The sequence below is a fragment of the Ranitomeya variabilis genome, chromosome 2 (genome assembly GCF_051348905.1).
Source record: "Ranitomeya variabilis isolate aRanVar5 chromosome 2, aRanVar5.hap1, whole genome shotgun sequence".
Taxonomy (NCBI): Eukaryota; Metazoa; Chordata; class Amphibia; order Anura; family Dendrobatidae; genus Ranitomeya; species Ranitomeya variabilis.
The window spans coordinates 617506021-617517562 of record NC_135233.1 but is presented as its reverse complement, the minus strand read 5'-3'; positions in this window follow the sequence as shown (position 1 = coordinate 617517562).

The following is an 11542-nucleotide window of genomic DNA, read 5'->3' as shown; positions in this document are numbered from 1 at the left end:
CTCGGTGGAGATCCTGTATAGGCTTCAATATTAATAATAATAATAATAATAATAATTTTTATTTATATAGCGCCAACATATTCCGCAGCACTTTACAATTAAGCGGGAACATGTACAGACAATAAATTCAGTACAAGTACAAGACAATTTAAACAGTGACATTACGGGTGAGGTCCCTGCTCGCAAGCTTACAATCTACAAGAACAGAACATCAAACTCTACCGAATAATAAAGACAATATATACCAGCCCAGTGGAGGCCTGAATCTGTAAATGAGCGTCAGTGATATGTGCAGGATGTGCCTGCGTGAATGCTGCTTATGCCAAGGGTACGCCAGAAATGTGATGTGAACCAGACTGCTAGAGATACTGTAAGTGATTGATAGATTGTCTACATATAAACAATTCTTCCATATTTTAACTCTAACACTGGCAAAATCTATATATTTTTACCAAGTTTTCTGCTGGCTGTGTGCTGATGGTGTTCCAATCTCAACATCTCATAGTTTCGAGTACCTACGTCTACATCAAGACACATCCAGTGTGTGAACAACATTCTAACAATGCAGATGACAGCAAAAATTCTGAAGTATTTCAAAAGTATAAGCAAATTGCTTTCGATATTAACTAAAAAAAAAAAGATTACAGATAAACAAAATATATCTATTCTTATATCAGATCGCCTTTTCACCAAGATGTAAATAAAATTCAAAGAAAATACTGAGAATATTTGTATACAAAACTTATATTAATAGCACATGTATAATAGCAACCAACACTGGTACTGCGAGGATTACAACATATTTTATTTTAGCCACTGGGTGGCAACATTACCCCGTGAACAGTCCCTACTACACCTGCTGCTTCAGAATGGAAGAAGATGAACATTTCTCAGACAACATTTTTAAAAAACTGAATCTGTTAATTTCTTGGCACTGATATTGGAGGCTGGACTCTTGGCCCTCTCCAGCGGTATCATCAAGAATGAATAAATGAAGCAGCAGTGCACAACTGACCACCGCTCCACTCAAGAGGGAGTCCCTGTTCACCGGATCGATGGGGGTCCCAGCTATCGGGAAGTTATCCCCTCTACCAAGAGATAGCTTCTAAACTTGAGAATACCTTTAAAGGGTTTGTACCAAGTATGTAGGTGTTCCTTATCTGTAAGATAGGGAGCACCTTCCTGATAGTCTGGGGTCTAGCCGCTGGAAAGCACCAGTGATCCGGAAGACTTGTCTGAATGGAGTAGAAGTCCAGCATGCACATCAGCACTCCACTCATTCTCTATGAAAAAGAGCAAAGCCCCGAGCTCCACTATGCCGTCAATTTCATAGAGACAGAGACAGTGCAGATGTTCATACTTGACCTCCGCTCCATTCTTGGGATCGATGGGGGTCTCTGCAGTCAGGAAGTTATCCCCTATGATATGGATTAGTAATAACTTACATACTTGGTACAAACTCTTTAAAACAGAATGTATCACTAGATTTGGGGTTCCTGTGCCCCAATCATGTGATTGTGCAGCTGGTGCTTAGACTTAGGCCGGAGTCACACTAAATGTATGAAAAATCGGTCCTAGTCTCCCTGCCAAGAGTCGCACAAGGGTAATGCTAGTGTCGTGAGAGTACAATCCGATTTTTCACAACTAGCATCCAATTTACATCCGAATGCAGTGCGATTGTATGTGATTTTAACATGAGCTTTAACATACAGCAATTCTCTGTCATTTACACATCATTTTTAAAGAAAAGATAGATAGATAGATAGATAGATAGATAGATAGATAGATAGATAGATAGATAGATAGATAGTAGAACCGCCGCACCGGTGTTTTTATTTGTCACACAGATGACAGTGTGGAAAACACCATAGGAAATTCGTAAAAACGCAAGCAAAAACTCAGCAAATCTACAAACATTGTTATACCTGTGTTTTGGCTGCGTATTTGACGCACAAAGAATTGACCTGTTGCGGATTTAAAAGCAGCACAAATAATTATAATAATAATTTTTATTTATAGAGCGCCAACATATTCCGCAGCGCTTTACAATTAAGTGGGGACATGTACAGACAATAAATTCAATAAGACAATTTGAACAGTGACATTAGGGGTGAGGTCCCTGCTCGCAAGCTTACAATCTACAAGGAAATGGGGGGACACAATAGGTGAAAAGTGCTTGTTATTTCAGGTCTGGCAATTATAATAAATAGGGATCTTCATACAAAGCTGCATGATCCGGTCATCAGCCCGTGTGTTTAAGTGCAATAGTCAAGTGTCAAGTGCAGTTAATCGTGTGTATGGAGGGTGTGGAGACAGATGAATAGTATGGGGCAGACTCAGAATAATATTTGGAAGGAGGGAACAGGGCAAAGTTAGTTTACTGAGTAGTTGATGTGGTAGGCTTGCTTGAAGAGATGGGTTTTAAAGCGCGCTTGAATAGGTCGGGGCTAGGTATCAGTCTGATTGTCTGGGGAAGTGCATTCCAGAGAGCTGGCCCAGCACGAGAGAAGTCTTGTAGACGGAGGTGCGAGGTTCGGATTACGGGGGATGTTAGCCTTAGGTCGTTTGTAGAACGGAGGGCACGTGTAGGGCGATAGACAGAGATGAGAGAGGAGATATAAGGCGGTGCAGAACTGTGGAGAGCTTTGTGGGTGAGAGTGATGAGTTTGTACTGGACCCTGTAGCGAATGGGTTGCCAGTGTAATGACTGACACAAGATGGAGGCATCGGTGAAGCGGCTGGACAGAAATATGACCCTGGCTGCTGCATTCAAGATGGATTGGAGAGGAGAAAGTTTGGTAAGAGGGAGGCCAATCAGAAGAGAGTTGCAGGAGTCCAGACGGGAATGAATAAGAGCTACAGTAAGAGTCTTAGCAGTTTCAAAGGTGAGAAAAGGTCGGATTCTGGAGATGTTTTTAAGATGCAGGTGACAGGAGCGAGTGAGTGATCGGATATAGGGAGTAAAGGAAAGTTCGGTGTCGAATATGACCCCAAGACAGGGGGCATGCTGCTTGGGAGTTATGGTTGAACCCTCCAGGGTAATTTCAATGTTGGGTAGAATGAGGTTAGTAGAGGGGAGAAACACAAGTTGTTCCGTTTTGGAGAGATTTAGTTTCAGATAGAGGGAGGACATGATGTTAGAGACAGCAGATAGACAATCCTTGGTATTTTGAATTAGGGTAGGGGTGATGTCAGGGGAAGAAGTGTATAATTGGGTGTTATCAGCATAGAGATGATACTGGAACCCAAATCTGCTGATTGTTTATCCAATAGGGGCCGTGTATAGAGAGAAGAGGAGGGGGCCCAGGACTGAGCCTTGCGGAACCCCGATAGTAAGGGGAGAGGAGAGGAAGAGGAGCCGGCAAAGGATATAGTGAAGGAGCGGTAATCCGGAAAGGAAAATTACTAATCATGTGCACAGCACTTCAGTATTCTCTTTGACTTTGCTGGCATAAGGATTGCCTAGCGTTTTTGGGTCAATTCAGCGTGGAAAGAAATACCGCAAAAACGCACCATTTGCACACAGCCTGAATCTCCCCAACCCAGAAAATACCCCCCCAACACAGTAAATCTCCCTCAGTCCCATTACACTAAATCTCCCCCCACACAGTAAATACCCCCACACACAGTAAATACCCCCGCACACAGTAAATCTGCCCCCACACACAGTAAATCTGCCCCACACACAGTAAATACTCCCACACAGTAAATACGCACACACAGTAAATACCCCCACACACAGTAAATCTCCCCCAACACAGTAAATATCCACACACACAGTAATTCTCCCCCACACACAGTTCATACCCGCATACAGTAAATCTGCCCCCACACACAGTAAATCTCCCCACACACAGTGAATACGCACACATACAGTAAATACCCCCCCACACAGTAAATCTCCCACAACGCAGTAAATACCCACACAGTAAATCTGCCCCCACACAGTAAATACCCAAACACACAGTAAATCTGCCCCCACACACAGTAAATACCCACACACACAGTAAATCTGCCCCCACACACAGTAAATCTCCCCACACACAGTGAATACGCACACATACAGTAAATACCCCACCCACACAGTAAATCTCCCACAACGCAGTAAATACCCACACACAGTAAATCTGCCCCCACACAGTAAATACCCAAACACACAGTAAATCTGCCCCCACACACAATAAATCTCCCTCACACAGTAAATACCCACACACACAGTAAATCTGCCCCCACACACAGTAAATCTCCCCACACACAGTGAATACGCACACATACAGTAAATACCCCCCACACAGTAAATCTCCCACAACGCAGTAAATACCCACACACAGTAAATCTGCCCCCACACAGTAAATACCCAAACACACAGTAAATCTGCCCCCACACACAATAAATCTCCCTCACACAGTAAATACCCACACACACAGTAAATCTGCCCCCACACACAGTAAATCTCCCCACAGTAAATACGCACACACAGTAAATACCCCCACACACAGTAAATCTCCTCCACACACAGTAAATACCCCCACACACAGTAAATCTCCCGCAACACAGTACGTACCCCCACGCAGTAAATAGCACCCCACACAGTAAATCTCCCTCAGTCCCGTTACACTAAAGCTCCCCACATACAGTAAATACCCACACAGTGTGAATACCCCCACACAGTAAATCTCCCCCAACACAGTAAATGCCCAGAGAAAATACCCCCACACACAGTAAATACCCCCACAGTAAATACCCAGAGAAAATACCCCCACACACAGTTAATCTCCCCCAGTCCTGTTACACTAAATCTCCCCACACAGTAAAGCTAAGTGCACACAGAGGGTTTTTACGGCCTTCTTTCCGAGTGGAAATGGGCCAAAAACTCTATGGAATCCATAAGCAAGCTAATTCAATGACAATTCCTGAAGTGTTGTCCACATGATAAGTAATTTTCCTTGAGTATTTGCAGTGCGTTTTTTTCTGCAGCATGTCAATTCTTTGTGCGTTTCTGCAGAGATTTTCACACATTGACTTCAATTCAGTCAGTGAAATCCACAGCAAAAACGCTGGTATAAAAATGTTTGCTGAGATTCTGTTCTGCATTTTACAGGCTTCCTATGGTGTTTCCCACGCTGTCATCTGTGCGACAGTGTGGGAAACACCAGTGCGGTGGTTCTTATCGGCGGTAACGCTACCGCAGGTAAGACTGTCAGTCAGAGCGCTGCTGGTTCATGCTGTCAGATGTCAGCGTGACCCCGCAGCTGTAACTGCGACCAGTGGTAACGCTACTGCGGGTACTGTCGGTCAGAGCACTGAGGGATAATGCGGTCAGATGTCAGCGTAACCCTGCAGCTGTGACACGCAGTGGTGACCTGTGTTAAAAAGCTTACAGCAGGTCAGCAGGCGTGGGCTGATGAGACTACGGCTCCCATTGGGCCACGTTTGCTGTCACTGATAGATAACAGTGACAGCAGGTGCCGCTGATGAGTGAGATAGTCTCATTTGCCAGCACCTATGCTCACAGTTAAAAAAAAAAAAAAAAGTAAAATGATTACATACACATTCACATAAAAATCCATTATACCTAGCTAATGCCAAATCCCCAATGCCCTCAACTCCTAGAAATAATGTAAAATAATAAACCAACATATACTCACCTTTCCACCACAGTCCACATAATCCAGAGTTTCCCACGGAGATCTCACGTGTACAACAGTATCATCAGGAGATGTGATCGCTCTACCCGGCGGCGGTAATCCCTCCCGCAGTGAATCACTGAGCTGCCATGAGAGTTCACCGGAGTTCATCAGCTCCGCTGCTCTCCCTTACGGCACCGCTGAGTGAGAACTTTCTCACGCAGCAGTGGTACAGTATAGGAGATCACCGGAGCTGATGAACTCCGGTGAACTCTCACGGCAGCTCAGTGATACACTGCGGAGGCGATTACCTCCCATGTCAGTGTATTGCCAGCTGTCTTTGAGAGCAGTCACATCAGTGACTGCTCTCAAAGTCATGCGGATTGTCGTGGGACATTATGGATTATCTTCTCTGAGGACAGGTGAGGAATATTGTGGTTTATTATTTTATTTTTGTTGCAGGAGACGTTGGCATCGATGGATTAGGCGTTCGCTAAGTATGGCTTAATTAAGATTCATTAAAGGAGTCTGTGTAATTATTTAAAATAAAGGACTTTATTCTGGGTGTCTGTGTTTTTATACAATATCACTATGGGGTTACTAATGGATAGGTGTCTTATAGACGCTTCTCCATTACTAACCTATGAGCTTGATGTCACCTGACAATACAAAGGTGAAATCAACCCCACAAATATGAAGCCCACTTTCCACCACTACAGGGCAAGTGGGAAGAGAAAGGCTAAGAGCCAGACTTGGCGCATCTTATGGATGCGCCTTTTCTGGGGCGAATGAGAGCTGATGTTTTTAGTCTGGGAGGGGCCAATATCCATGGCCCTTTCCTAAGCTATTAATATCAGCCTGCAGTTGCCTGCCTAGCCTTTGCTGGTTAGATTTTATAGGTGGACCCAATGTCAATTTTTTTCTGGGGTCCCCCTGTAAACTAGCAAACTAGCCAGTAAAGGCTAAGCAAACATCTGTGAGCTGATGTTTATAGCCTGGGAACCTGTATGGCTATTTGTTCCTTCCCAGAATATTAACATCAGCCCTCAGCCGTCGGCTTTCCCTCAGCTGGTTATTAAAATGATGCGGGAGTACACGCAATTTTTCTTTTCTTTAAAATTAACAGTTGCTGTCTGGTTACAGCCTATGTACCTTTGTTCTGTTAATGCTCCTATATAGGCTGGTGACAATATGTGTCTTTGTGTTTACTTATCGGCTTAGTGATGAAGGTGTCAGGCTGACAAATTTTCAATACTAAAGGTACCTTCACACTAAACGATATCGCTAGCGATCCGTGACGTTGCAGCGTCCTGGCTAGCGATATCGTTTAGTTTGACACGCAGCAGCGATCAGGATCCTGCTGTGATATCGCTGGTAGTTGAACAAAGTTCAGAACTTTATTTGGTCGTCAGACCGGCGTGTATCGTCGTGTTTGACACCAAAAGCAACGATACCAGCGATGTTTTACACTGGTAACCAGGGTAAACATCGGGTTACTAAGCGCAGGGCCACGCTTAGTAACCCGATGTTTACCCTGGTTACCAGTGTAAAATGTAAAAAACAAACAGTACATACTCACCTTCGCGTCCCCCGGCGTCCGCTTCCCACACTGACTGAGCGCCGTAAAGTGAAAGTGAAAGTACAGCACAGCGGTGACGTCACCGCTCTGCTGTTAGGGCCGGCGCTCAGTCAGTGCAGGAAGCGGACGCCGGGGGACGCGAATGTAAGTATGTACTGTTTGTTTTTTTTACATTTTCCGCTGGTAACCAGGGTAAACATCGGGTTACTAAGCGCGGCCCTGCGCTTAGTAACCCGATGTTTACCCTGGTTACCCGGGGACCTCGGCATCGTTGGTCGCTGGAGAGCGGTCTGTGTGACAGCTCTCCAGCGATCAAACAGTGACGCTGCAGCGATCGGCATCGTTGTCGCTATCGCTGCAGCGTCGCTTAATGTGAAGGTACCTTAAGCCTAGAGCTAGGTGTCAATGACAGCTACTGACACCAAGCCCTAATCCCATTACCTTGCTGCCACTGCATCAGCATGAAAACTGTGATGTTGATCCAATAAATTACATCACAAAACTTTTCTTCAAATATCTTTATTTAGCTCAAAAAAGCATTCATTGCTGTACAAAAATGCATACAAAAAAAGCATGCAAAAACGCAGAAAAAAGTGCATTTTTTTGCAGCGTTTTTCTTGCCAAGAGATGCAGAAACCTTGCAGAAATTTCGGCAAGCAAATACTCAACGTGTGTACATAGCTCAAATCTCCCTCAGAACCGTTACACTAAACATCCCCAACACAATAAATACCCACATGTAGTAAGTCTCCCCCAACACAGTAAATACCTCCACACACAGTAAATACCCCTCACACTCCACCTCCAATTACATTCAATCTTCTGCGTCTTCAGCTCCACTGGTGTGGAGCACTTACCACCAATGTGCGCAGGTGAGTGACATCAGCAGTGTGATCGCATGAACTGGCAGTCAGAGCTTCATGGCAACACAAGTCTCATTCATACTAAAATAAAGACAAGACAAAATTTTGTGGAATAAAATTGGCCGTGATGTTTATTCTTGGGTAACTTAAAACGTATCAGTAAAAATACCAATTGAACGATTCATATAAAAACCAAACATTCCAAGACTCCATTAACCCCTTAACGACCGCCGATACGCCATTTAACGGCGGCCGCTAAGGGTACTTAAACCACAGTGCCGTTAATTAACGGCGCTGTGGAAAAAGTGAATAGCGCCCCCCAGAGTCGGATTTTCTCTGGGGTCTCGGTTGCCGAGGGTAGCCGAGACCCCAGAGAACATGATTCGGGGGTTTTTTACCGACCCCCGAGTTGCGATCGCCGGTAATTAACCATTTACCGGCGGTCGCAAAAAAAAACAAAACGCGATTTGCCATTTAATTTCTCTGTCCTCCGATGTGATCGCACATCGGAGGACAGAGAAATAGTGTCCCCGATGGCCCCCAATAGCCCCCCGATACTTACCTACCTCCCCCGGTGCTTCTCGTGGCTCCCGATGGGCGCCGCCATCTTTTTTCTGGGAAAAAATGGCGGGCGCATGCGCAGTGCACCCGCCGCCCGGCACCCGGAAGATCTTTGGGGTCTCGGCTGCCGGGGGTAGCTGAGACCCCAAAGAACATGATCGGGGTCGGTTTTTACCGACCCCTGTTTTGCGATCGCCGGTAATTAACTGTTTACCGGCGACCGCAAAAAAAAAAAAAGCGATCTGTAATTCTCTGTCCTCTGATGTGATCGCACATCAGAGGACAGAGAAATAGGGGGATTCGGGGACCCTATCATACTCACCCGGTGTCCCTGGGTCCTCCTGCGTCTCCTCTTGCCGGCCGGCTTCTTCCTCGGTAAAGAAAATGCCGGCCGGCAGGAGAGACGAGTTGGGGCTAAAATTAGGGTTAGGGCTAGGGTTGGGGCTAAATTTAGGGTAAGGGTTGGGGCTAAATTTAGGGTTAGGGCTAGGGTTAGGGTTAGGCTACTTTCACACAAGCGTTTTTTGGCTTCCATCGCAATGCGTCGTTGGAGAAAAAGCGCATCCTGCAAAAGTGCTTGCAGGATGCGTTTTTTCTCTATTGACTTGCATTAGCGACACATTGCGACGGATTGCCACACGTCGCATCCGTCGTGCGACGGATGCGTCGTGCTTTGGCGGACCGTCAGCACAAAAAAATGCTACATGTAACTTATTTTGTGCGACGTGTCCGCCATTTCCGACCGCGCATGCGCGGCCGGAACTCCGCCCCCGCCTCCCCGCACCTCACAATGAGGCAGCGGATGCGTTCAAAAAACAGCATCCGCTGCACCCGTTGTGCGGCGCTTACAACGCTAGCGTCGGTACGTCGGCCCGACACACTGCGATGGGCCGAGTACGACGCTAGTGTGAAAGTAGCCTTAGCGACGCACGTTGTGAAAATTGTGCACAACGTGGGCAGCAGATGCAGTTTTTCAATGCATCCGCTGCCCAGTCTATGTCCTGGGGAGGAGGGGGCAGAGTTACGGCCACGCATGCGTGGAAATGGCGGATGCGACGTACAAAAAAAAGGTTACATTGAACTTTTTTTGTGACGACGGTCCGCCAAAACACAACGGATCCAGTGCACGATGGACGCGACGTGTGGCCATCCATCGGTAATACAAGTCTATGGGCAAAAAAGGCATCCTGTGGGCACATTTGCAGGATCCGTTTTTTGTCCAAAACGACGGATTGCGACGGATGCCACACGACGCAAGTGTGAAAGTAGCCTTAGGGTTAGGGTTGGGGCTAAAGTTAGGGCTAGGGTTAAGGTTAAATTTAGCGATAGGGTTGGGGCTAAAATTAGGGTTAGGGTTGGGGCTAAAGTTATGGTTAGGGTTGGGGCTAAAGTTAGGGTTAGGGTTGGGGCTAAAGTTAGGGTTAGAGTTGGGATTAGGGTTAGGGTTTGGATTAGGGTTGGTATTAGGGTTACGTTTGGGATTAGGGTTACGTTTGGGATTAGGGTTGGGATTAGGGTTAAGGTTAGGGTTGGGATTAGGGTTAAGGGTGTATTGGGATTAGGGTTAGGTTTGAGGTTAGGGTTGAGATTAGGGTTAGGGGTGTGTTGGATTTAGGGTTTTGATTAGGGTTATGGTTAGGGTTGAGATTAGGGCTGTTTTGGGGTTAGGGTTGTGATTATCGTTAGGGTTGTGATTAGGATTATGGATCGGGTTGAGATTAGGGTTAGGGGTGTGTTGGAGTTAGGGTTGGAGTTAGAATTGGGGGGTTTCCACTGTTTAGGTACATCAGGGGGTCTCCAAACACGACAGCCAATTTTGCGCTAAAAAAGTCAAATGGTGCTCCCTCCCTTCTGAACTCTGCCGTGCGCCCAAACAGTGGTTTACCCCCACATATGGGGCATCAGCGTACTCGGGATAAATTGGACAACAACTTTTGGGGTCCAATTTCTCCAGTTACCCTTGTGAAAATACTTGGGGGCTAAAAATCTTTTTTGTGGGAAAAAAAATATTTTTTTATTTTCACTACTCTGCATTATAAACTTCTATGAAGCACTTGAGCATTCAAAGTTCTCACCACATATCTAGATAAGTTCCTTGGGGGGTCTAGTTTCCAAAATGGGGTCACTTGTGGGGGGTTTCTACTGTTTAGGTACATCAGTGGCTCTGCAAACGCAACATAACGCCCGCAAACCATTCTATCAAAAGCCTGCATTCCAAAATGGCGCTCCTTCCCTTCCGAGCTCTGCTGTTGTGAATTCCGTTCTCGGGCTCCCTCCTGTGGTCATGAATGGTACTTTGTTGAGTTCTGTTCGTGGGCTCCCTCTGGTGGCTTTGAGTGATACTGCTGGTCTTTAGCTGGGCTCCAGCTGCCTTGTTTTCTGCTGTGCTGCTGCCTATTTAACTCCACCTAGATCTTTACTTGTTGCCAGCTGTCGTTGTATTCAGTATTGGTCTAGATCTCTCTGGGACTTCTCGTGTGACCTGTCTCCTCTTGGAGAAGCTAAGTTCATGCTAGTTCATTTTTGCTCACTGCTTTTGGAAAATGTTTCTCAGTATATGTTAAGTTCAGTCCAGCTTGCTTATATGCTATTTTCTTGCTAGCTGGAAGCTCTGGGGAGCAGAGTTGCTCCCTCACATCGTGAGTCGGTGTGAGGGTCTTTAGTATTCTCTGCGTGGATATTTTTGTAGTATTTTATACTGACCGCACAGTTCCCTTGCTATCTTCTTACTATTTAGTACTAGTGGGCCTCCTATGCTAAAACCTGTTTTCATTCCTATGTTTGTATTTTCCTCTGAACTCACCGTCATTATTTGTGGGGGCTGACTTTACTTTTGGGGAAATTTCTCTGAGGCAAGTGAGGCTTTTGTTTCTCTCTAGGAGAAGCTAGTTCTCAGGCTGTGAAGAGGCGTC